Source organism: Petaurus breviceps, unplaced genomic scaffold (assembly GCF_028583685.1).
Source record: "Petaurus breviceps papuanus isolate PSGF00001 unplaced genomic scaffold, PetGlider_PUasm1.0 187, whole genome shotgun sequence".
NCBI lineage: Eukaryota > Metazoa > Chordata > Mammalia > Diprotodontia > Petauridae > Petaurus > Petaurus breviceps.
The window spans coordinates 19,133,960-19,160,733 of record NW_027185799.1 but is presented as its reverse complement, the minus strand read 5'-3'; positions in this window follow the sequence as shown (position 1 = coordinate 19,160,733).

Sequence of the window (26,774 nt, the reverse complement as noted above, 5' to 3'; positions counted from 1 at the left end):
CATTTTGCAGTGATCAGCTACAGTAGACTTAGCCCTTTTCAGCAATACAATGATCTAAGACAAGTCCAAAAGACTTGTGATGGGACATGCTATCCACATCCAAAAAAAGAACTGTGGCGCTTGAATTCAGATTGACACATACTATTTTCACTGTTTTTGTTGATTTTTTTCTTATCTTTCTTGTGATTTTTTCACCCTTTGTTTCAATTCTTCTTTCATGACAGTACTAATGTGGAAATATGTTCAACATGATTGTACATGTGTAACCTGTATTGGATTGCCTGCTCTCTTGGGGAGTATAATGGTAATGGAATTTGAACCTCACAATGGGATAGACTTGTTGATGGGACAAGAGGGGGCTTGTATTTGAATGTCATATTTTCTATTCAACTCAGGTTTTTTTTCATCAAGAATGCTTGAAAGTCCTCTATTCCACTGAATGACCATATTTTCCCCTGAAACATGATACTCACTTTTGCTGGGTAGGTGATTCTTGGTTTTAACCCCAGCTCCTTTGCCCTCTGGATTATCATATCCCAAGCCCTTTGATCCCTCAGTGTAGAAGCTGCCAGATCCTGGGTTATTCTGATTGTGTTTCCACAATATTCAAATTGTTTCTTCCTGGCTGCTTGTAATATTCTCTCCTTAATCTGGGAATTCTGGAACCTGGCTATAATATTCCTAGGAGTTTTCTTTTTGGGATCTTTTTCAGGAGGTGATCAGTGGATTCTTTCAACCTCTATTTTGCCCTCTGGTTCTAAAACATCAGGGCAGTTTTCTTTGAGAACTTTCTGGAGGATGATTTCTAGGTTCTTACTTTGATCATGGCTCTCAGGTAGTCCAATAATTTTTAAATTATCTCTCCTGGATCTATTTTCCAGGTCAGTGGTTTTCCCCATGAGATATTTCACATTGCCTTCTATTCTTTCATTTGTTTGGATCTGTTTAACAGCATCTTGATATCTCATGAAGTCATTAGCTTCCATTTGCTCTAATCTAATTCTGAAGCAATGATTCTCCTTAGTGAGCTTTTGAGATTCTTTTTCCATGTGGTAAATTCGACTTTTTAAGGCATTCTTCTCCTCATTGCCTTTTTGACCCTCTTTTGCCATTTGAGTTAGTCTATTTTTTAAGGTATTATTTTCCTCAGTTAGGCTGTTGACTCTCATTTCGTAATTTTCTTGCATCATTCTCATTTCTCCTCCCAATTTTTCCTCCACTTCTCTTATCTGCTTCTTAAGGTCCTCTATGGCCTGTAACCAGCTTGTATTTTCCTTTGAAGCTTTTGGTGCAGGAGTTCCGACTTCACTGTCTTCCTCCTGTTCCATGCTTTGCTCCTTTTTGTCCCCAAAATAGGCGTCTAATGTTGGAATCATCTGTCTGCTTTATTTCCTTTGCCTGGTCATGTCTCCCCTCAGTCACTTGACCTCTGGGCTTTTTACCATAGTAGGACTCTGCCACCAGACAGGGGAGCTTTTGTCCCAAACGCTGGGGTTTTCTCAGTTGCCGGAGGTGTTAGATGGGTGCCCTGTCTGAGGCCTCCAAATACTCTGGCAAGCTGGACACACACCCCAGGACCTCCACCCTAGACTGCAATCCAGGTCCAAGAAGGTTAAAGCAAGAGCGATTACTCTTCAGACTGGTCGCTTGGTCCCCCTACACTCTGCAGGCCAGGAGCTGAAGCTGCCACGTGGCGGTGGCGGCCTCAGTGGCTTTAAGCACTCCCACTTGCTGTGTGCCGAAGTCTGCACTGACCTCTTACTTTGTCCTTCGCACCTATGTCTTGATAATTCTGGAAACGGCCACAGCTGCTGCTGATCTGGAGTTCTTCAGGCTGGAGGCTGGCCAGACCCGCCCTGGGGCTAAAACCTCCTCCTGGGGGGCCTGGTCTCCACTCCCAGAGCACTGCGCTGGCTGCTTGCTGCCAGCCTGCCAGGCTGTCCTCAATGGGAGGTTAGCTTCTCTGTGTCATTTTGTGGGTCCTGCAGCTCCAAAGTTGGTTTAGAGTCCCCTTTTTACATTGATTGGGGAAGGTGGAAGCCGGAGCCACTGGGAGGTCGTGCTTCTACTCCGCCATCTATGCTCTTAACTCTTTCTGGTGCTCAATTCACACTCAATTTCTGCATAAGCCTAAGAGTACTATATATTTGTATAATGCTTTTTATCATTTTCAAAACCCTTTCACTATCTTATACCTACAGAATCTTATTACAACCTTGTTGAGATAGGCAGGGCAAGTATTGTTATCCCCAATTTATAGATTTAATTTAATAAATTTTAAATAATTTTAATTTTAATAAATTTAATAATTTAATTAAATAAACATAATATGCAAGACATTGGAGATAAAAAGACAAAAATGGAGACAGCTAAGAAAAATTCAGTCAATGAAAAAATATGAGAAAACTTAGCCTCAGAGCAGCCCAGTGTCTTGCCTAAAGTCACACAGATTAAATAGAAGAATCAGAAACTCCAGATTTATAGGCACCAAGTCCAGTAGTGTTTCTCCTATATCACAGTGCTGGGAAAAACTCAGAGATCAAAGGAATTTTGACCATCTGTCCAAATCAATATCAATTTGATATGATTATTAGGCTATTATCTTTGTCTAACCTTGCCCAAATGCTATGGCACAAGTAAATTACAGCAAAGAAAAGTAGAAAAAGAAAATAAGAAATTGTTCGGTGTGTGAAGACAAATTCTACATATAATATGCCATATTCCTTAGAGTAGGAAAAATATAATGATGTCAAAAAAGTGGAAATAGCCCATATCACCATCTGATCAAAAATATTCTTTAGGCGTTTTATTTATTCTTGGCAACCTTATAAGGACCATGGGAATTATTTGGATTGTAATAGTTACTGACCTCTAGAAGTCTGAAATCTCAAACATGCAACACGAATTTAGCAAAAAAAAAAAATATTAGGGAGCAAATCAACAAACATTTATTTAACTACGTGGTAATACAAAGAAAAGGTGAAATTGCTCCATGACTTCAAGCAGTTTACCTTCTAATGCTATATATGACAAATGCATAAATAGGTATATATGAGATAGATGCAAGGTAGACAGATGTTAAATGGTAAGTAAATAGGTGATGTTAAATAGTAAGTAAATGGGTATGTATAGGATACATACAAATTAGATGGAAGATTGCCTTAGAGAAGACTAGAAACTAAAAAGAGAGAAGGAGATAACAGGAAAGACCATGCAGAAAGTATCATGAGTTGAATTTTAGGGGTTCTAAGAAGGAGAGGAGAGTTGACAAAATATTCTAAATACAGGGCATAGCCAGGACAAAGTTATGGAGATTGGCAGTACTGTGGTGCAATGGGGAGAGGGCTGAATTTGGACTTGTTTCCCATCTCTGCTTCTTACTTATGTGACCTGGAGCAAGTCACTTCAACTTTCTGGGCCTGAGTTTGTCTTCTTTAAAATGAAGAAGGTGTACTAGATGATCTCTGAGGTCCCTTCCAGTTCTAAAACTATGATCCTATAAACTCCACCAACTTTTTTGACAACTGATGCAGTTTTCTTAACTGAAGAGACATCATTTTCTAGATATCTTTTCTGCATCTCCACATCTATTTTCCATGTAGTTTATTGTCTGTGTTTTCTCCCTAGCTTTTACTGCTAATAGAAATGAATAATAAATATTTTACGGAAATAGGGATGCATTGCTTAGCATTCAGTGCCAGTGTGTGGTAGAACCAATGCATAAAACACGGTGTTAGTCAGCCATTTAGCGGCATGTGGGTGTAGTGTTAGAACTCATATACATGCAGAAGTTTAATACAGCATGAAAAAGGTAATTTTTTCAACTCAAATAAATGAAAGTCACTCATGGAATGGGTGCACTCATTTCCTAACAAATTGTGAAAGTAAAGCTATGCCAAAATATTTGGATTTGGGACCACTTCTGAGATTTCTTGAGCTGAGGGAACTTATAGTGAAGAAAGTCCCCTCTACTAGTGCATATCAGTACCTGTTTGGCCCCTTAGAGGTTTAAAGAGTGCTCTGTAGTACTGAAAGGTGAAGGTGACACTTAGCAAGTGTTACACAGGTTGTATCAAAGGTAGGAATTGGTCCCAAGTCTTTACCTCCATGCATTGGACAATGCTGCCTTTTGTGCTAAACTGCCTCCCCACCAAAGATACCTCCAAATAGTATAATTTTTCCAAGACAATATAGCATGAATTCCACTACTTCTCAGAATAAAGCAGAGGGAAGGGAAAACAATGTAGATCCAAACATATGGGAGTCAGCATCTAGCATGGGATAACTGAACCCTCTGTCTTTCCAATATTCAACTTAAAATGATAGCACATTCTTCATCTTGATAGAAGATGTAAGAGGAAAAGAATAGACACAGGATGGAATGGGTCACAAAAGATGTGATGTTTTTTTTTTTGATGTATCGTAGGACACAGTGAAGGCTCTTAGTTCAGTTATTATTCCTTTTATTCTGACACCTTTCTGTCTGCTGCATGCCTTGTTATACAGGAATAAGCCACTTGTCCAGTGCCAGGTGTCCCTTAAGCATCTGCAGTGTAGCCACATGGCTGGAAATTAGCAAAAGTCTCCTAGCAGCACAGAGCTCATGCCCTTTACTCTGTAGGGGAGGTACAGTCATCTTCAACCCTTCTGCTGAAAAAAGAAAAAAAAGAACAATTGTGTGTTAAATAAGTCTCACAAACTGACAGTTACAGAAATGGTAGATGATAGCAGAGGAGAGGGGAAACAAAAACAAAAAGTAACAACTATATGTACACACTTGAAGCAATGTGATAATCTAGGACAGGAGCAAGTGGTTATACCCATCTCAGCAACTTTTGATAGCAATCAGTCAATCAACAAACATGCATTAAGCTCTTGTTGCATCAAGCTTTTGCTAGGTTCTGAGGATTAAGTAAACAAAAGTAAAGCAATCATAGGATCATAGAGCTAGGAGAAACCTCAGACTTATATGAGTCCAGCCGTCCCATTTTGCCGATGACAAATGAGGAAACTGAGGCACAGAGCTGTCAAGCATATTTTAGTGTCTGAGATAGCATTTGAATATCCTGTCTCCAAGTCTCCCCTACTATAGAATCTTCCTCTATAGAATCCCTATTCTTAGTAATAGTTTATATTCTATCAGGAGAGACAACACATACATAATTATAAGTAGAAAAAAGGTATATAGAATAAAAGTAAGTAATTATGGAAAGAAGTGCTATTGCTTGGGGGTGATTTTAGGTAAAAGATAGTTTTGGGGATTTATCTTGAAGGAGGAAGTAATATGAAGTGGAGTTGAAGAGGAAATGTATTCTATACATGGGGAATGACCAAAGAAAAGGCAAAATAATAAAAATGGAGTGCTGTGTGTATATGTGTGTAACAGAAAAAAGGGAAGTTTTGCTGGACCATAGATTATAGGAAGGAGAGTAATGTATAATGAGACAGGTAAGAAATTTAGGGCCAGAGTGTGAATTGTTTTAAATGTCAAACATAGAAGTTTATATTTTATAATAGAGACAACAGAGAGCCACTGACATTTATTAAGTAGGGAAGTGACATGATCAGATTGGCCCATAAGCAAAATCACTTTGACAGCTGTATGAGAATGTATTTGAGTCAGGAAAAAAAAAAAAACTTTAGGCAGGGAGACAGATTACAATAGTTGAGAGATTTTGAGGACCTGAACTGGTGGATAGTGAAAAAGGGTCAACTTTGAGGCATGTTGTTGAGGTAGGTTCTGTCATAGGCATCAGCACTCTTCCAGAATACGTGTGTGTGTGTGTGTGTGTGTGTGTGTGTGTGTGTGTATAATACACATGTGTATATACCTACACTCACACACATACACACCATCATCTGGTCATCTTACTGTCTTAACATAAGTGATAATTAAACCCATGGGAGCTAATGAGATCACCAAGGGAAACAGTGTAGAGAAAGAACAGAAGAAAGCTAAGAATATTCTGAGGAACACCTAGGCTTAGGTTTCATGTGGCTGATGAGTTAGCAGAGGAAATTTGAGAAGGAATATTCAGACATGTAGGAGTAGAACCAGGAGAAATAAGTAACACAAAATCCCTGAAAGAAGAGCATACCTAGGAGGAAATCATCAACAATGTCTAATATGGAAGAAAGGTCAAGAAGGGTGAGGACTGAGAAAAGACCATCCGATTTGGCAATGATGGGATTGGTGTTAACTTTAGAGAGAACAGTTTTAACTGAGTAAGTTTCCAACTGATGTTGGAAGCCAGATCATAGAAGAGTGTTACAATATATAGTATTGTTAAGCACATTTAAACTTTGAAATGATTCACAGAATCTCAGAGATGGAAGGTACTTTAGAGGCAATTGACTCTAACCCCAACCTGAAAAAATACTTTCTGTAGCATTCACCAAATTGAACCTATACTCAGGTTGAAGATCCCAGATAACAGGTACACATGACCTAATAAAGCACCACATTTTACTTTTAGATAGAATTTTTTTCCTTTGTATTAAGCCCAAACTTTGTCCCCTGAAATATTTTATCCATTTTTCTCATAGGTCCTCTGAATCAAGAACATATCTAATCATTCATCCATATAACAGCACATCAAACTCATGAAAAGAGCTATCATATCACATCTTTTTTTTTTACATTCGGTTCCTTCATTTTATCTTTGACAATTAGGTACCATTGAATAAGTATTTACTAAACACTTACTTTATGCCAGTCACTTTGCTAAGTGTTGGGAATGCAAAGAAAGGCACATTCTAAAGGGGGAGACAAGATGTAAGCAGATGTGTGTAATGTTAATGGAATATGAAGATCTGTACTGTCCATTAATAGGTCTATGTGACCACATGTGTTCACTCACAGAAGCCTTTACTGCTTTGAGCTCCAGCCCCATCATGGTACATCCTGAGTCACACAGAGCCCATTGGGGGAGGAACTTGACCAAGGAAGAGCTTGCTTAGGTGGAAGTTTGCTTACAGGGAGGCTTGCTTGTAGGAAAGCTTTCACACCTTTTAGTACTAAACTAATTAGGCACTAAGTCATGAGGGTTGTGGTGCCTTCTGGCTCTGAGCCTGTTAATTAGAAACTATATATACTGGGAGGTTGGTATTTTACTTTAGGGGTTTGCTTATGAGAAGGACCTTTTGATTCCTTGGACAGCACTCTGAGTAGCTATTTGTTAAGATTTTCCCCCCACCCCCCCTCAGAGATTTGTGCTCTCCTGGTTTGATGGTTTATTTAGACAGTTGTATTACTTTGTTCAGGCAGTATGAGACCTGTCTGTTGAATCTCTGTGCTAATTTCTCTGTTTGTATTTTCTCTTATCTGTAATTAAAGTAAGATTGTTGACCTCTTTAAAAGTTTTTCCTTTAGCAAAGCAGATCAAAGAACCTTTGCTAGCAGCCATCCTGGGTGTGCTAGGGTGCTTGCTGTTACAATGTGTACAAACAAAATATATACAGAGTAAATTGGAGGGAATCTTAGAGGGAAGGAATGGTAAAAGGCTTCTTGCAGAAGGAATTTTGTCTGAGACTTGAGAGAAGAAAGAGAAGCAAGGACGAGAAGATAAGGAGGGAGAACATTCTAGGAATGGGGGACATCCAGTGAAACTGCCCTGTTGGGTGATGGGGAACGTCTTGTGCAATGAGCAACAAGGAAACCAGGGTCACTGGATTGTGGAAGAGGGAGTGAGGAATCAAGGATGATAGTTTGTGAGCCCCTGTAGTTAGGAAAATGGTGGTGCTATTGACAATAATAGGAAAATTTGGAAGAGGGAAAGGGTTTGAGGGAAAAGTTAATGTGTTAATTTTCAGCATATTGAAGATGTCTATGGGATGTTCAATAAATCAGCTGGAGCTACTTCATGGAGCCTTGTGTGGGTAGTCTCCAGAGCCATCATGATCCTAGATACTCAGCACTGAACTTATTCCAGATTATGTGTCTTTCCTACAATGTGATGCTCCAAACTGAATCCAATTCTCTAGATATAGTCTGAAGGAAGGAGTACAATGGGATTTTCATTCCTTTCATTATGTATACAATGACTCTTTTAAAGAAGTCTAATAGATATTATTTACTTGCTTTAACTGCCAATTGTATTTGAGTTGAATTTATGTTTCCCTGTAACTCAGATGTTGTCTTCAAGAATTGTTACCTGTTGATATCTCTCTGAAAAAAATTTTGTGAAGCAGATTCTTTGCACCCAAGTGTCAGATGTTTCACTTATTACTGCTGAATTCCATCTTATTTGAATCTAGCACATTGTTCTACCAGGGTGGGTTGTGGAACTTGTTGCATGGAGTTCCACATGTGGCTCTCTAGATTCTCAAGTGCAGCCCTTTGATTGAATCTAACCTTCAGAGAAATTTTTATCTAGGCTATAAGGACCTTTATGGATCCTGACCCTAATCCAACATTTAGATATCCTTCCCTACTTCACATGTTTGATTTATATACTTATCTATACATTCATCCAAGTTTTCATAAAAATATCATAGAACCCAGGACAGATCTAGGGAACATTTTACTAGTGACCTTCTTCCAAATTGGTATTGACTTTTTAAGATTGATTCTTTTGTTCTATTCAATTAGTTCTGAATCTGTCTCCCTATATTGTCATCTAGAGCAGAGGTGTGAAACATACTGCCTGTGGGCACTAACATTCCCTATGTGACCCAAATCAGATTAAAATATAATTGAAAATATTTATCAAAATAAATAAAAGCCCAATAAAATATAGATAACATTAATTTTAAAACTAAGTCAATATGCAGTCCACAGGAATCCTTACATATGGATTAGTGACCTCCATTCCTGTTAAAACACACTAAAGTGTGACACCACTGATGCAGACCACAACTCTCCATCTTGTCCATAAAGGCAGCAAGAGAGATTGGGTCAAATGCTTTGCTAAAACAGAGATGTAGTCTCACCAGCTGTAAAGGATAGCCCTGCAATACCTAGGGGAGAGCCCATTCCACATGATTCAAGGTGAAGAAAGATACATACATGGGATCTTTAAAAATTTCCCTAAATTTCAATGTTATATTTAAATTTGATGAAGGATAAAAGAATAGCATTCATCCCTAAGAACTATCTTAATTTTTAATATCTTCCTCTATAATATGACTCCATGTCCTAGAATTCCCATTTACTTCACAAATATTAGATTTCTTTTAGAAAATTATCATATTCATCCTGAAAATTAAAAATAGAAAACAGATGTTTCTTTTAAAATCTCCCTTAATTTATGCATCATGTATAAAAATGGATTTGATCCTTGAATTTACTCTCAATATATGTATATGGGACTGGGGTGGTATGGTGGTGGTAAAGTGATATTTTATATTACTAAGAGGTGAGCTAAATAGATAAAAAATATAGAACTTGCTGGAGAGTTTGGAAAACTCTTAATTCATAGCCCTGGTATACAGTAAATCTATTCCTTGAACAGGTTTATTTCTTTTATCAAACAGGATTTCACATAACGGATGGCACTGTTATAAAATGGTGACTGTATTGTTACAAATAGTACTAGGTGCATGAGTCATCAAGACTGATGAAAAGTAAGGAGGACCCGAATTTCACAAGTGTTACAGAGAGATGGGACTTTTAAGGAGTAATTTTCTTTCAACTTTAAGAGTGATTTGGGTCTTCAAGAAAGCAAAGGTGCTGTCCTTGAAGCACACTACAGAGTGAATGTGTGATACAAAAGCATCTTCACAAGAATCAGCAAAGCAGTGCAATCAAGACTTGAAATTCTTTCTTATTCTAGGCCTATATATCTGAGCTGCTAGATGTATTGCTTTTCTTGATGTTTGTTAAGTTGTCTTTTTGCTAGATGGGTAAATTGGGATAGGAGAAAAAGAGTTCATTAAGCAAACACATGGGGATTATTTTTAATTCAAGCTGTAACTAGGGGAAGGCAATTGAGCCTCTTCCCCAGGGTTCTGCATTAGGCCAAATTTAGAGGGTACATAATTTATAGAGGGCTAATAATCCTTGGAATCCTTTAGCACTGTAGGAAAAAATGGAACAACACTGAGTTAGCAAGAATAATTAGTTAAAAATTAAGGTACCAGGTGATGGCCTTGGGTGTAATGTTCTCTTCCTCTTCCTACATTGCTAAGTGTCCTCATGGAGTCCCTACCATGGGGAAGTGTCCCAATTCCTCCCTCCTAATTGCAGGTGTCCTTCATGCTGCTTGTCCTGGGCATACAGTTTGTGATACTTGCCTAGGGCATAAAAATCCTATTCACAAATCTACAGTCTCATTTCTGTCAGTGATTTGACCTCAACCTTGATATAGACTATTGGTACACCTCAAAGTATTTAAAATTTCAGTTTATATAAAAACAGCAACAACACATACATTCATTGCTGACCTTCAGTGACTCCGTGTAATGTAATTTTCAGCTGAAAATCTCATCGACTCTCTCATGAGATATCAGTCGCTGGTTCTGGTCAGGTCAGAATTACCATGAAAAGGGCTTTTCTAATGATATATTTAGCACAGTATATCTGCTCCCACTACAGACTAAAAAGGGAGAAAAAAAGTGCACTCTGTATCTTCCTGTTGACTCCTCTGCTTCTCTGGAGTCATGCACTTTCTACAGCAGGGAGAAACTTGTCAAGATGATCCATGATCTATTCTTGCTTCACATCTAAGGTGCTATTAGAAGCAAGAAAATCACTCTCAGCCCAAAGACTTACAGAAGCAAACACACAAGAATGTGAATCAAGTCCACAGAGTCGTGAAAGACAAGGTATCTTCCTAGTCAGTAGGACCAAAGAGAGACAGGCAATTTGAAATGCATTGCCAGAGAACTGGGTATATTTTAGTTGAACATATGCAAAATGTGTATGATAATGAGATAACAAATCCATTGAAATATTGAATAACTCATTATTTTAATATTTAGAAACTTGGCAACTTATTTGAGTAGGAGCATAGAAGCCAAAAGGGACCTAGTCCAATTCTGTAATTTTTGTATGAGAAAACTAAGCCTCAAAAATGTTAAGTGACTCATCTAAGGTCACAAAATGCAATTTTCTTGCAATTTTCTTGCAAATTTCTTGCAATTTTCAGACTTTTCCTCTTCGACTAATAGTCACATCTTCTTTAAGGTTCTTTCAATTCATATTTATTATTATTGTTTAAAGAGCTCCAGACCACTCTCATTTTCTCAACCAGTTCAGTGTCTAGCTCACAGTCTCATCCCTAACTACTCCCTAATTATTAGGGAACTTCAACATTTGTTGTGACTCTGTGATCTTATTTTGGGTTTTCTTAGCAAAGATACTGGGGCAGCCTGTCATTTCCTTTTCTAGCTCATTTTATAGAGGAGGAAACTGATGCAAACAGGATAAAGTGATTTGCCCAGCATCACACAACTAGGAAGTGTCTCAGGCCAGACTTGAATTCGGGAAGATGCGTCTTCCTGACTTCAGGCTCAGCTCTCCATCCACTGTACGACCTAGCTGCCCTTCTGACATTCTCAAACCTCCCAATTCTTCAACTTCTTGTTTTCTGTGGCTTCCCTCCACAACTATTCATAGAGATAGAGACAAGGTTATCTTTTCTTGATCTTACAGGCATCCACTAGTATTCAACATTTGTGCTTATCAGCTCTGAAATTCTTTTCTCAGATCACAATCTATTGTCATTCCATATCTTCCTCCTTCAACTTTTCCACTCCAAGTCCTGTTCTTCATTCTTATTATAACCTCTGAATCTCTCAACCCCTTAGTTCTTTCCCAGGCTATTACTCTTGCAGTGGCTACACTATCTTCCCTTCCTCATTTTGACTCCTGGGTAAATCACTTCAACTCCACACTTTCCTTTTCTCTAAAGTCCTTTGCCCATTTATCCTACTGAAGATTTTACCCTTCTAAATCCTAGCTTTAGATTACTCCCATCATCTGTGGTCTTCACTCTTAATAATTTACTGTCAAATAAAGCTAGAAAAAAATCAATTAAGTGTAATAACTAGATCCACTACAAATTTACATTATCTAATTTCAACTGGGCCCTCACTATGGCAAGGCAATCAATCCTTTTGTGCCTGCCTAGTTGATTCACTAGGCCACTTACCACAATAGCTTTTCCAAACCTTTTCATCTGTTCTTAAACTTTCCATAGCATTCCCTACCCTTTCCCTCTCAGCTGAGAACCTTGCCTCATATTTCACTGAAAAATAGTAGGTCATTCACAAAGAGCTCCCTCTTCTTTACTTCCCCTTATCTCACATCAAATGCCCAACCTTTTGCAATTGTCTTCTCTGTTTCACACAAAGAGGTATTTCTTTTACATGCACACATGATCCCGTGTTCTCCAATAAACTGTCCTCTTTATCATCCCTACTTTATCACTAACCTCAGAAAATCCTCACTTGATCTATCCATCCTCTCTGTTTATCATTCTATATCTCTCATCTTTTTTGTGGCAAAAATCTTTGAAAAAGTGGCCTGCAGTTATTGCCTTCCTTTTTCTTTCCTTTCACTTTCTAATTAACTCTTTGCAATTTGGTTTCTGACTTCATCATTCAGTTGGAACTGCTTTCTCTAAAATTACCAATGAGGGGCGGCCAGGTAGCACAGCGAATAAGAGTACCGGCCCCAGTGTTGGGATGACCTGGGGATCAAATCCGGGCTCAGACACTTAGCACCCACCCAGAAACACCTGACCGTGTAACCTTGAGCAAGTTACTTAACCCCAATTGCTTAAAAAAAAAAAGTAAAATTACCAATAATCTCTTACCAGATGTGTTGCTCTTGTCTCAGTCCTCATCCTTCTAGACTGCTCTGCAGCATTTGACATTGTTGATTTCTCTTTTGACCTTAGTACTCTTAAGTAGATTTTTGGAACACTACACTCTCTTAATTCTTTTCCTAAATGTCTAACTGCTATATATATATATCTCCTTTGCTTGATCTTCATACATATCATAACCACCAAATCCAAACCCACCTCTCCGACCCCCACATAACTCAGGCTTGGTCCTTGCTCCTTTTCTCTTCTCCCTTCCATATTCTTTCACTTAATCATCTCATCAGCTTTCATAGGTTAAGTTATCATCCCTATGCTATGCTTCTCATATCACTAATCTCTGCTGACTCTAGTCTCACAACTCCAACTGACTTTTCATAACTTAAACTAGATTTCCTTAGACATGTCCAAAACTAAACACCTTAGCTTCTCTCCACCCAGACTCTCCACTCTTCCTATTTTCCCCATAACTGTTAAGGGTATGTGATAGTAATGGCATTTAAAGATTCCCCTGTATTGGCTTGGTTTTCAAATTGATTGTGTTAAAACCCAGAGTTTGTTAATCCCACCTGTGGGATGGGCTTGTTGATGTGAAAAGAAAGTCCTGAACTGGGAGGAGCTGGTGATGTAGATTTGGAGAGACACTAGAGAGAGGCGGAAGATCTTTTTTGGAAGCAGCACCTCATGGAGAGAGAGAGAGACTAAGAGAATTGCTGGTGGCCGCTTTGAATTGCCCTGGACTTTTGAGACCTGCCCCCTGAGCTGCCAAGGACTGAGGAGACATGGCTGTTTTGCTGGTACTTTGTCTGTCTGTTTTGATGTTGTTTTGCCAGATTTGTCCACTGGTGAAAGACAGTCCTTTTGTTGAAGAAGTCCTGATACCTGGCTGTTCGCTAAGAAGCCCTGAGACTGTCCTGCAGACAGAGAGTGAATACTGTCCACTGGTGAGGGACAGTACTGTTGTTGCAGGGGTCTGGAGACTGTCCTGCAGACAGAGTGAATACTGTCCACTGGTGAAGGACAGTGCTGTTGTTGCAGGGGTCTGGGAGCCTTTCTGTTGGTTCAGAAGCCCTGAAGAAGGATTTTCTTGTTGTATGTTTACAGAAATCCTGGGAGAGGGCTTTGCTAATGTGTTCAGGGGTTCTAGGACTGTTCTACAGACAGAGGATAAATTCATGAAGGGACTGGCAATGTATCTTATGGCCTTGCTAAGCCTTGTCTCCCCAGGAACTAAGATTGCTGAGAACTTGCCTCTTGTCAAGATGAAGAAAAGACCTCCATTTGGGTATTAAGTGCTGTGTTTAAACTTGATGTAACTCTGGGGTAGGTTCAATTGTGATCCAGGGGTGGGGAACTTTTGACCTTATGTTTGGAAACTAATCTCCATTTGAGAAGAGGGGCTTTGTGGTGGACTTAATTAAGGTATAGCCTAGGGGTGGAGAAGTATTTAGAACGGAGACTTTGTAATTGATTGAATGATTGGAAGGTCCTGGGGTGGGGTAGTACTTGGAGATTATTTAATCACACTTAGTAAATGCTGTATTTTGAATGATGTCATGTTTTAATCTTCTCTGTTCTTGGTTGGTCACTGAATAAAATAGAGAGCACCTATGCTGGTATTTTGAACCTGGGAAGTTGCCTTCTTTTGGCATTACATTACAGGGTATTACCATCCTTCTGGAGGATGCTAAAGGTGGATAGTGGCAGAGTGGATAGAGTGCTGGACTTTGAGTCAGGAAGACCCGAGTTCAGATATAGCCTCAGGCAATTACTAGCAGGGTAATTTTGGGCAAACAATTTAATCTCTGTTTTCCTCAGTTTCCTCAATTGGGGGGATAATAATAGCACCTATTTCATAGGATTGTTGTGAGAACCAAATTAGACAATATTTTAAAAGCACTTCGCAAAGTACCTGGCACATATTAGGCACTTATGTAAACATTTAATTCCTTTCTCTCTCCCTCCCACTCACCCAACAATGCAACCTAGGTGTCATCCTCAACACCCTCCTCTCTTTCTCACCGTCCCATATATCCAATCAGTTTTCACATCTAGTCATTTCTACCCTCAAAATATCTTTAGTATGGGCTCCCTTTTCTCCTCTGACATGGCGACCAACCTGGTGTAGATCTGTATCATCTCACACCTGGACTATTGTAGTAGCCTGCTGGTAAGTCTCCAAGCCTCAAGTCTCACCCCACTCCCATATGTCTTCTATTCAGCTGTTGAATTGATTATCCTAATGCTCAGATCTGACCATATCATTCCCTATTCTTTAAATTCCAGTGGCTACCTATTGCCTTCAAGATCAAATATAAAATCCTCTGTTTGACTTTCTATTTTTTTTTACCTCAATTAAAGCCTAATAGTTTCTGCTCTGGCCCCTTGTTTTTGTTCTGTGTGTGTCTCTGTTTCAGCTGTGTTTCTTGTAAACAACATATTATTGGATTCTGCTTTTTAGTCCATTCTTTTTCTGTTTTATGGATGAGTTTATCTCATTCATATTGTTATAATTATTAACTGTGTATTTCCCTCCATCCTGTTTTCCTGTTTATTTTTCTCTCTCTCTCTCCCTCCGTCCATAGTTTCCTCCCTCCCTCCCCCATCTGTTATCCCTCTACAAAAGTCTGTTTTTAACCATTGCTTCCATTATTCCACCTTTCTTTTATCATTCCCCTTCCCTTTCTCTTGTTGCTTTCCCACCCTTCCCTCCTATTTCCCTATTGGGTAAGATAGATTTCTCTACTCAACTGAATGTGTATGTTATTCTCTCTTTGAGCCAATTGGAATGGGCTCCAGTGAGAGTAAGATTCAAGCTTTCCCTGCCACCACCCACCCTTTCCATCTTCCCCTCCATTGTAAAAGTTCTTCCTTTCATGCCTCTTTTATGTGGGGTAATTTTCCCCATTCTCCCTTTCCCTTCCCCTTTATCCCAATTCATTTTTCTTTCTCAACTCCTTAATTTTATTTTTTAAAAATCATCTCATCATAGTCATCTCACACCTGTACCCTCTGTCTATGAATACTCCTTCTAACTGCTCTAATAATGATAAAATTCTTAGGAATTACAATGATCATCTTCCCATATGGCAATGTAAACATTTTCACCATATTAATTCCCTTAAGATTTCTCCTTCATGTTTACCTTTTTATGCTTCTCCAAAGTGAAATTTTCTCTGCTCTTTTCATCAAGAATACTTAAAAATCCTCTGTTTTATTAAATATATCCTTTTTCTCCTGAAGGATTATACCTAGTTTTGCTGGATAGATTGTTCATAGTTGTAATTCTAGCTCCTTTGCCCTCTGGAATATCATATTCCAAACCTTTATTCTTGTAATATGGAAACTGTTAAATCATGTGTGGTCTGGACCATGGCTCTATAATATTTGAGTTGTTTCTTTCTGGTGGCAAAATTTTCTCCTTGACATGGGAACTTTGTAATTTGACCATAATGTTCCTGGGAGTTTTCATTTTGGAATCTTTTTCAGGAGGTGATCAGTGAATTTTTTCAAATTCCATTTTACCCTCTGCTTCTAGAAGCTTATATCTAAGCTCTTTTTTTTATCATGGGTTTCAAGTAGTCTAATAATTCTTAAATTATCTTTATGTGTCTGTCTTTCCAATGATATGGTTTATATATATTTTTTTCATTCTTTTGATTTTGTTTTATTGTTTTTTGGTGTCTCGTGGTGTCTCGTTCACTTCCAGTTGCCAGATTCTAATTTTTAAGGAATTATTTTTTTCAGTCATCTTTTGTACCTCTTTTTAAAATTTGGATAATTTTGCTTTTTAAGATGTTATTCTCTTTAGAGAATTTTTGTGCCTCTTACCATTTGACCAATTCTGTTTGTTTTTTTTTAAGGTGTTATTTTCTTTAGTATTTTTTGGTGTTTCTTTTACCAAGCTGTTGATCCTCTTTTTGTAATTTTCTTGTATCACTCTCATTCTTTTCCCAGTTTCTTCTCTAGCTCTTTCATTTAATTTTTAAAATTCTTTTTGAGCTATTCCAGGGATTCTCTTTTGGGCCAGTGACCAACTTCAGGTTTTTCTCTGAGGCTTTGCTTGTAGGTGTTTTGACATTGTTGTCTTCTTTTTGATCATTGTCTGGATTTTCCCTGTCACTATAGTAACTTGTTATGGTCAGATTCTGTTTTTGTTGTTTGCTCAATTTTCAGTCTATTTATCGACATTTATCTTTATGTTAAAGTTAGTCTCTGCTCCCAAGCTTCAGGTCTTTCTTGCTTCTTTTTTTCAGAGCTAGCTCTGGGGGTCTATAGGTTTTTGGTGCTTCCAAGGTGATATGATCTAAAGAGAGTTGTGGTTGTTGCTCTCCTGGTCTTTGTTCTGGTCTTTACCTAAGAAAGGACCTTCTTCCCCTACAGCCACCAGTACTAGCAATCATCCTGGCCTTGGGATTGTGACTGAGTCCCCAACTCAACTGCAGCCTCAATTGCTAGTTCTCCCCTCAGTCTTGAAATTGAGGCCAGGGTCCCTCTTCCCCTGTGACTGACCATTCCTCTTAGCCCTGGCACTACAACCTAGGTCCCTGCTCTGCTGTGGTCACAAGTGCTGTAGCTCCTTTTGGCCCTGTGAATATGACCTGGAACTGTGTATAGGCAATGCAACAAAGTGCTAGCAAAGGGTCCTCTGCATCTCCTTTGACCAGTTGTATACCCCATCCCCCCGTCACTGTCACGGACTGACAGTGTTTTCATGGACTGTGAGACATGTCATGGACTGAGAGTTTTCAGCTAATGCAACCACGCCAAAGGCAAGGCCTGAATTTAACTCCTAGGGTCCACTCCCACACCATGAGACAAACCTTTGCTGCTGCCTTACTAAGTTATCTTAGGTCAGAAAATAGTTTTAACTTGAACCTTTTGTTGTTTCTGCTACTGACAAATTTGAATTAAGGTGCTATTTCAGAATTGTTTGGAGGGCAATTGGGAGAGCTCAGCTGAGTGCTTCTCTGCCCTGCTAACTTGGCTCTGCCTCCTAGTCTGATTTTCAATGCCCTTCATAACCTGGCCCTTTCCTACCTTTCCAATGTTCTTACATATTACTCTCCTCCATTGACTCCATGGTTTAGTGGGACTGGCCTTCTTGATATCCCTCAAACAAAACACTCCATTTCCAATATCCATACATTTTCCTCTACTCTCTCCTATGTCTGAAATTCTCTCTTGCCTCATCTCTGCCTCCTAGCTTCCCTGAATTTGTTCAGATCTCCACTTCAGTGCCATCTTCTGCAAGACAACTTTCCTTCCTTCTGACACTTTCCTAAATTTATCTCTTATGTATTCATTTTGCATAATTTTTTACATGTTGTCACCTCTAATATTATACTGTAAGCTTCTTAAGAATAGGGACTGTTTTTCCCCCTTTCTTTCCACCCCCAGCAATAGCAAATTGTCTGAAAAAAATAGATGTTTAATAAATGTTAGTTGACTGATTGACCATAATGCCAGTGGCATGTATATTCCCTTTGCTGATATAATTCCTGACCTACTAATAAATTTAATAAATGATCTTTGTGAATTTTTTCATCCATTTTTACTCTCTGCAATTCTTATTTATGTTACTGTAGAACATTTCCATATCTAAACAGTGCGTTGAAGATATTTCTTTGTATGTTTTAATTAGTATACACACACACAAACACACACATGTGATTTGTGCAACATGGAGGCTCTCTTCTGTCCATTCTCATCCACCCCTTTTTTTTGGTCATATGGGTACTTTTGGTGTATTTTACATTATTTTATTTACATTTATTTTACAGTATTTTACATTACTTCTCATAATCATTATTGATAGTATTTTTGGACCTACTCACCCTACTACAAATTTGACCAGGATGTCTAAGAAGGTAGAAATAAAAGATGAAATTCACATTATCATTTTAAGCCAAGCATTCTTAAACTGTGGTTAAGATTAGATTTCAAAGGGTTCATGAACTTGAATAAGAAAAAAAAATACAACTTTCTTTTTACTAACCTCTAACCCAAATTTATCATTCACTTTATTCTTTTATGAATTTGAAAAAATCATAATCCTCAAGAGGGGTCCTATAGAGTTCAACAGACTGCCAAAGAAGTCCATTACATGGGAAAAAAAGGTTAACCCCTGGTTTAAATACCTGAAAGGGGGGGCAGCCAGGTAGCACAGTGAGTAAGAACACCGGCTCCAGTTGAGAAGACCTGGAGATTGAATCCCGGGCTCAGACACTTAGCACCCACCCAGAAACACCTGGCCGTGTAACCTTGAGCAAGTTACTTAGCCCCAATTGCTTAGGGGCGGCCAGGTGGCTCAGCGAGTAAGAGCACCGGCTCCAGTGTCTGGATGATCTGGATCATATCCGGGCTCAGATACTCAGCACCACACCCAGAAATAACTGGCCATGTAACCTCGAGCAAGTTACTTAACCCTGATTGCTTAAAAAAAAAATACCTGAAAGGGAACAAAGGAAAACTCAGTTGTAAATAAAACAGTTCTCATTATAATGGGAAAGGGAATACAATAAAACTAAATGTGAATTTTTTTCAATTCCCAAAGCAACAGAAAACAGTTAATATACATATATGTGTGTATGTATTCAAAAGCCATTACGGTAGCACTCATAATGGTACATAGTATATTTCCTTATTTTAACAAACCACTGACCAAAGAAAGGTGCAAGGTTTTATTTTGTTTTGTTTTCATCAGAGGAGACATAGAGAAAATAAATAGCTAGTAAGACATGATGTATTTCTATTGCTGTCCTAATAGCATGTTTTTCCTTCTTTTTCTGATTTTACCTTGTCTTTAAATTTTGTCCCCTCCCCACATAGTCAGAATACTTTGAGTTTCAAAATTTGTCTCTCCAGTAAGAACATCTCAAATCCATATAGAAAAATCACACAGAATCATCCCTCCCCTCCTAACCTTGCTCCTCACTGGCATGTTTACTTTTTAAAATGCTGTGAGTCTAGGAATACATCTAGAAAGGACTTTAGAGGTCATCTAATCCAGTTGCCTCCAAGTATTAAACAGGTTTAGTTTTGCAGACTAAAAATCAAATATGAAAGTGAGGGGAAAAGACTGACCTCAAAGTGTTTAAAGACATCATATTGAGACAGGCAGATGACTGAATAGAGCAATAGACTTGGAATCAGGAAGACCTGAGTTCAAGTGTAGCCTTTACCACTGTGTGACCCTGGGAAAATCACTTGAACGTCTTTCTGTCAGTTTCTTTATCTATAAAGTGGGGACAATAATAACACCTACTTCTCAGAGTAATTATGAAGATAAAATAACATTTGTAAGGCATTTTGCAAAACTTAAAGTGCCCTGTCTACATATTATTATTATCTTTATGATGATGAAGATATCCTTTGCTATATATAAAAATTTATCTATAATTATACTCTTACTTTTATTTTAATTTTGGAAATATTAGTGGCTGACATTTATATATTGCTGTAAGGTTTTCAAAGTGCTTCATTTGGATCCTCACAAAAATCCTGGGAAGTAGGTGTTACTATTAGCTCCATTTTACAGATGAAGAAGCAGTCTGAGAGTTTAAGTGATTTATCCAGAATCACAACTAAATATGTCTCTGAAGAAAGATTAGAATGCAAGACGTTCTGACTCCAAGTCCAGCAATGTGCTGACTAGAAAATTAGTCCAGTGTACTATTTGCTATTTCTTACCTACTTAAGCTAGTAATAAAATTTCTAGTAGGAACTTTTTCATGCTTTAGCTTTAGGCATTCATATTAGACTTAAAAACAAAGTGAAAGGTAAGTATCATGGATCTGTGCATTCATTGTTGGATAAGATTAATTCTTATTCTTTTCCTAAATCAATCATATTTACTTAGATATTTTGTGATTCTGTGTATAAGTCTTTTCTTGTAGAATTGATTAACAATTTTCCCCTTATTATTTGACCACAGCAAAGAAAAGATACTGCCCATAGACATCATATTAATTTGTATGATATACCTGCCTCCAATTCACTTGTTCAAGTGACCTTGTACAAAAGACCTTGTCTTTGTGTTATCACTTCCTAGTCAACAAAATAGGAATAATATTCCTTCATTCTCCCAGGAATATCATGAAAGTAAGTTACAAAAAATATATTTTGAACGACTATCTGTGCATGATAAAAATAAAGCCATGAACGTTGAATCAGACAACTTGAGTTGAGGTCCCTGTTTTTCCCCTTAATAAGCCTTAGCATTTCCTCAAACTATTGTCCTGCGTCTCTACTCCAGTTCATGGGCCTTCTCTGGCTTCTCCGATTCATCCTCATGACTGCTACCAAATCAGAGTTCCTAAAGTGGAGGTCTGACTATGCCCCTCTTGTTAAAGAAGCTTCCTGAGCTTCCTGTTGACTTTAGTGTAAAATCCAAGTTCTTCTTTTTGACATTTAAAGCCTTTCCAAACTGGCTCTGGTCTCTCGTTCTAGACATATTACACATTCTCCTCCTTCATCTCCTTTACACTCTAGCCAAACTGGCTAACTTGTTTTTCTCTGTATGTGACATTTTGACTTCTGACTACATGCTTTTGGATCTCATGGCTGTACTACTCTCTCTCCTGACTTGCACTTCTTGGAATTTCTAAAAAAGCGTGAAGGTTTATTTCAAGTGCTGTCTCCTAGTCTCCATTTCTGTTCCCCAGTTTGTTAGCTTTGTTTTCCCCCACAGCCCCACTCTATGCCTTTATGTTATATATGTTTTATTTATTCATCTGTCAACATATTGTACTAATAGTAGGTTAAAAGCTCTCTAGTGGCAAAGACTGGCTGACTTTTCTATTTAAATGCTCAGCTCTTAAACACAGTACTTGGCTCATGGTAGGCACTTAATGCTAGCTGAATGGCTGATGGTATATAAGCCATTTAACTACCAAATTTAAGATTTCCTTCTCTTGAAAATGAGGATTATAACATGGTCATTATCAACCTTATACAGTTGTCACAAGAGAAATAGTTGATGAAATCATAAATGCTTTTATAAACGTGAACTATATATAAACTCTAAATACTACTGTTTACATAACACACACATATATGTAGATGCTAGCACCAGTTTGGGCCAGTTGGATTGCATGGTGGATAGAGCATCCTACCTTAGTCAGGAAGATTTTTTTTCATGAGTTCAAATATAGCCTCAGATACTTAGTTGCTGTGTGAGCCTGGGCAAGTTATTTTGTCTCAATTTCCTCATCTGTAAAATGAACTGGAGAAGGAAATGGCCAACAACTTTAGTATCTTTACCAAGAAAGCCCCAAGTCAGGTCACAAAGAGTCCAACATGACTGAAACAACTAAGCAACAACAATAACAACACCAGGTTGAATTAATATGTAAATAAACTTTTAGGGTCTGCACAGCTACCAAAATTCCTAAAACATGGGTCTGATCATATCATTCCTCTAGTCAATAACCTTCAGTTGCTCCCTATTGTTGCTGCTCATCCTTCATTTTCAAAGAGAACCAATGACATCACAGGTGATGTCTTGACGTGTTTTAAGTTCAAATACAAACTTCTGCTTAGCATTCAAAAACCTTTTACAAGCCAGATCCAAACTACCTTTATAAGCTTATTAATATGTTACTTTCTTATAGACTTTATGATCTAGCCAAAATGTTCTAGATGCTTCTCAAACATCATACTGCATCTCCTACACCTTTGCCTTTGAACAGGCTATCTACGGTACTTGGAATGCACTCTTTCACCTCACCTCAGACTAAATTCTTAGTTTCCTTTACAGATCAGCTCAAATGCTTTCTTTGAGTCCTTTCCTGATCTTCCCAGCTATTAGAACTTTTCCCTGAAATTCTGATAGATAGATGGATAGATAGACAGACAGATAGATAGATGCCTATATAAAGGGACAAGATAACTAGAGGACACAATAGATAGTGGTGTACTTGGGTTCTGAAAAAAGCTCAAATCCAGCCTCAACCATTTTTTAGCTATGTGACCCTCTATAAATCCCTTAAACCCTGCCTGCCTCAGTTTCCTCATCAGTAAATGGAGACAATAATAGTACCTACTTCCCAGAGCTGTTCAGAGGTAAAATGAGATATTTGTAAAGTTTCTTTGTAAGCCTTAAATTTCCATAGAAATTATATTTAACACAAAACATATATATTCATGTATATGTATGTATCTATTATATAAGGATGCATTCTCCCCTTCATGGAGTACTCATTAAGTTTCTCTTAAGTATGGTTTATTTGTTCCTGCTGGACTCATTATAGAGTCTTGTATCTTCCTTTCCTCATTGTGTCCAGTTATAGTTCACTATGCGGAGAATACCTCAGCTGTTGTTCTTCCAGTAATAATCCTTGGATGTTGCAAAAAAAAAAAGTCCAAATCCTGTAGTCCTCTGAAGTAATCCATAAGTCCTATTGTCCTATTTATGTGCAATTAAACATATGCATATGTAGAAATAACCATGTATATACATACAAACATGTAATGCACATATAGACATATGTATATTATATACATATACATATTCATAAACACATGTATTTCCATTAGGAAGAATAGAATACTACCTAGGCAAGAGACTAGTTTTAAGATAACCATGGTTATGGACATTGGTTATTATACATGTTTGACTTCAGATTTATTGTTGGCAAGAAGTTTCTTTTGATTCAGTGCTCATGAAGTTATTGAAACATAAGAACATTAAATTGAAAACTCAACCTGTTGGACTACTTGAAATGTTCTTTTTCCCTCTAAGTGATAACTCTTAAATTATTTTAATAAAAAATACAAATTCCTCCATAAACTTCAGTACATAAAATGCATGAGAAAAAAATGAAAAAGAAAAAGCTGGGTTTAAGTCATGGTTAAAAAAGACCTTTAAGGAAAGACAAGCTGTCCAGAGCTGTCCAAACACTTTAAGGAGTAAGCAGGCAAAGCAGGAGGCTTATATCACCTCTTCTAAAGCACCACGGAACTAAGATTGGTTAAAAATATCTTAATCCTTCTACTAAAGCAATAAGGTTTGAATGTCATGTCACCAATTTAACACTTTTTTGAGTGTTTCTAAGAGATACCAGACAATTTGTAACTCTCATCGCAGTGCTTGGGGAACTTGGAGCCTGAACATAGCCACAATGACTCTGGAGCAAAAGAAAGATGGAAGCATTGTATACAAAGCCACCCAACTGCTAGGGAAAGTATTCAGGCGTGGAATCAGGGCCACAAGTAAACCCACAAAAGGTAAACACTTACTATGGGCTCAGAGAATGGCAGAATGTGTGCTGGCACTGAAGGCAGGTTTCCTCTTTAATACAAAACAGACAGCCAGGTTAGTGATAAAATGACAAAAACATACATGTAGTAGGTGCATCCCTGGATTTGGAGTCAGGGATATAGGTTCTAATCCTACAATCCTACATCTGATGTTTGCTACTTGTGTGACTGTAGTAAATCATTTACTCTTCCAGGGTTATAGTTTCCTTAACTGTAAAATGACAGGGTTAGACTAGATAGTTTTTAATAGATAGCTTATCTCTTCCTCCAAAGGTCACTTCCAGTTATAGATCTTTTAATGCTATCTTTCTATCTATGTGGCTGTCTATCCGTAAACGTCTATTATTGTACTGGTTAGGGTGTTCTACTTAATATCATTATTTAAAAATGCATTCAACAGAAGATTAAGGGGAGCAGTGTTAATTTACCTTACATGAAAATTATTACCTGGTGAGATTCATCTCCCATTTTCAATCCAATATGAAGAGACTATACACTGCTGTTTTTTTTTCATGCTACTCTTTCAGTAAGCCCCCTGAATGCACATAGGGGATCATTTTCCCTAGGCTATTCTTCCTCAGATACTGCCTAGTAATTTGCAGGTATGTGTCCTTTGACTCTCTTCCAGATGGTGCCATACCTGCTCAGGTGCTTTTAATTATTTGTTTCTCTAATAGCTGACCTATAAGTCAGACATGTGCCTTAATTTTCCTGACCATCCTAGAGATTTAGCACAAGTCAGAAAAAGCAGAGTTTGTGGAGCAGAAAACACATCTCCTTGCAGTTGGCAACTCTGGCATCTGTTTGTGCAGTGAAAATTGTAAATGATTTCACTCAGCCAGTCTTTGGTAGCATAAGGCCTGGGAAATTGCCAAAATATGCATTGAAAGAAAAGTGATCAGGCAAGTGTCAGAACCTGAAAGGTTAACATCCATTCATCAATTATTTCCATTTCTTATTCTTTCATCATTTAATTGCCAAGACACTTCATTCAGATCCTTGTGTTCTGTGCAACCCGTGACTCTAATAGGCATAAGGATACTAGGACACACAGAAAACATTTCAGTGTGTCAGCGAAATCATGTGAAATAGCAATGATGCCAAAGGAAAATATGATCATGTGTCTTAATGAGTTGCTACTTTCAAAACTTTGAACAATGAGTTACATTTATGTTTTGTTATCTGTAAGAATGTGGAATGTCTTTGGTATAATAGTATAGATAGCAGTTCATTCATTCCTTTTCATCCTATGCATTTCTTTTCCACATTCTTCCATAAAACTCCAAAATGGCATCTAACTAACAGAATAGGAGACTTTCCTCTAGTCATTTAGTATTTCATGGATTGGGCTGTAACCCATCCATTGCCATCCTTCTGTTTTCCCTCATTTTTACTTCATGGCTGGCTGGCCTACATTTTGGTCATGTACATATCATGTAATAATGTTTCCCACATTATTTCTGGCAAGACATCATTCATAATATGCTACAAGTTACTAACACACATCATGAATCTCCCCATTGTCAGATGGGTCACTGATGATTTTGGTTCTTCAAAAATTGTCATACTCAATGATTCAAATCTATATAATATCACTAGGAGAATATTTATGATGAAAAGATGAGTCTCTGTGTCAGGAAGCAGATTTCTGTCACTAAATACCTGTGCAGTTTCCCAAATACCATGTAACCTGTGTGTCTGTCCTTATTCACTTCTGGGACCAGTTAATTGTTCAACTGCAATACCCAAACAAGATCTATGCACTGATGGAATAACTCTGTGGACTACCTATCCTACTTCATATCATAATCTGAACAGTAACATTCTTCATTACCTTGATTTTTCCTAGTCTCCTAGGTCTAATATTTTGGGCTTTCATACAATCAGCATAATGTCAAATGCGTTCAGGAGCAACTGGAAAATTCAGTCTGTAAATCCCTCTTTCATCTGTACTGTTAATCTCAGGATATTCTCCTTGACACTAACATATATTATTGGTGAGCTTATTTCTTTCTGTTTACAGTTCACTTGATATTGATTATTAAAGGATTGTTAAATGAAATTATCTATATGGTAGGATCCAGCAAAAATCTTGTATAATCTTGTATCTATAATAGACATTTGGTTGGAAGAGAACTTTTGAGGCTGAATTTTATCAGGGCAGATGCTTTTGTCATCATCAATAAACAGGGATATAACTTTTATTAGCCACATTTCTTTCTTTTTAAAAATTAATTTTTAGTTTTCAACATTCATTTCCACAAAATTTTGAATACACACTCAATTGAAAATTTTACCCTACAGGAAAATAGGGGTTATGGGGCCAGAGGGGTGAGGATAGGAGAGAGGGCAGATTAGGGGTGAGGGTAGTTAGAAGCAAACATTTTTGAAAAGGGATAGGGTCAAAGGAGAAAATAGAGTAAGTAGTTTTTTTCTCCCTGTCTTTCCCCTACCCCCACCCAAAAATAGCAAGCCTACTGAATGCCCCTTACCCCAATCTGTTCTCACTTATATTTCCTGCATCACCCCTTGTAATGGGAATGTAAATTTAAATATCTTCCCTGCCCCTAGGCTAAAGTGCACCTGGAGTCTGGGGTAGGAGGCTTGTTTTTCAGTAGATACTTCTTGATTGGCCAGTGAGTAAAATAAGGTTGTTACATTCTCGGAGCCAGGAGAAGGCTACATAAGCCCTGATGTGTAGCTTTGTTTTGAGGCTCACTTTGAGAAGTATTCTGTGATTTGATC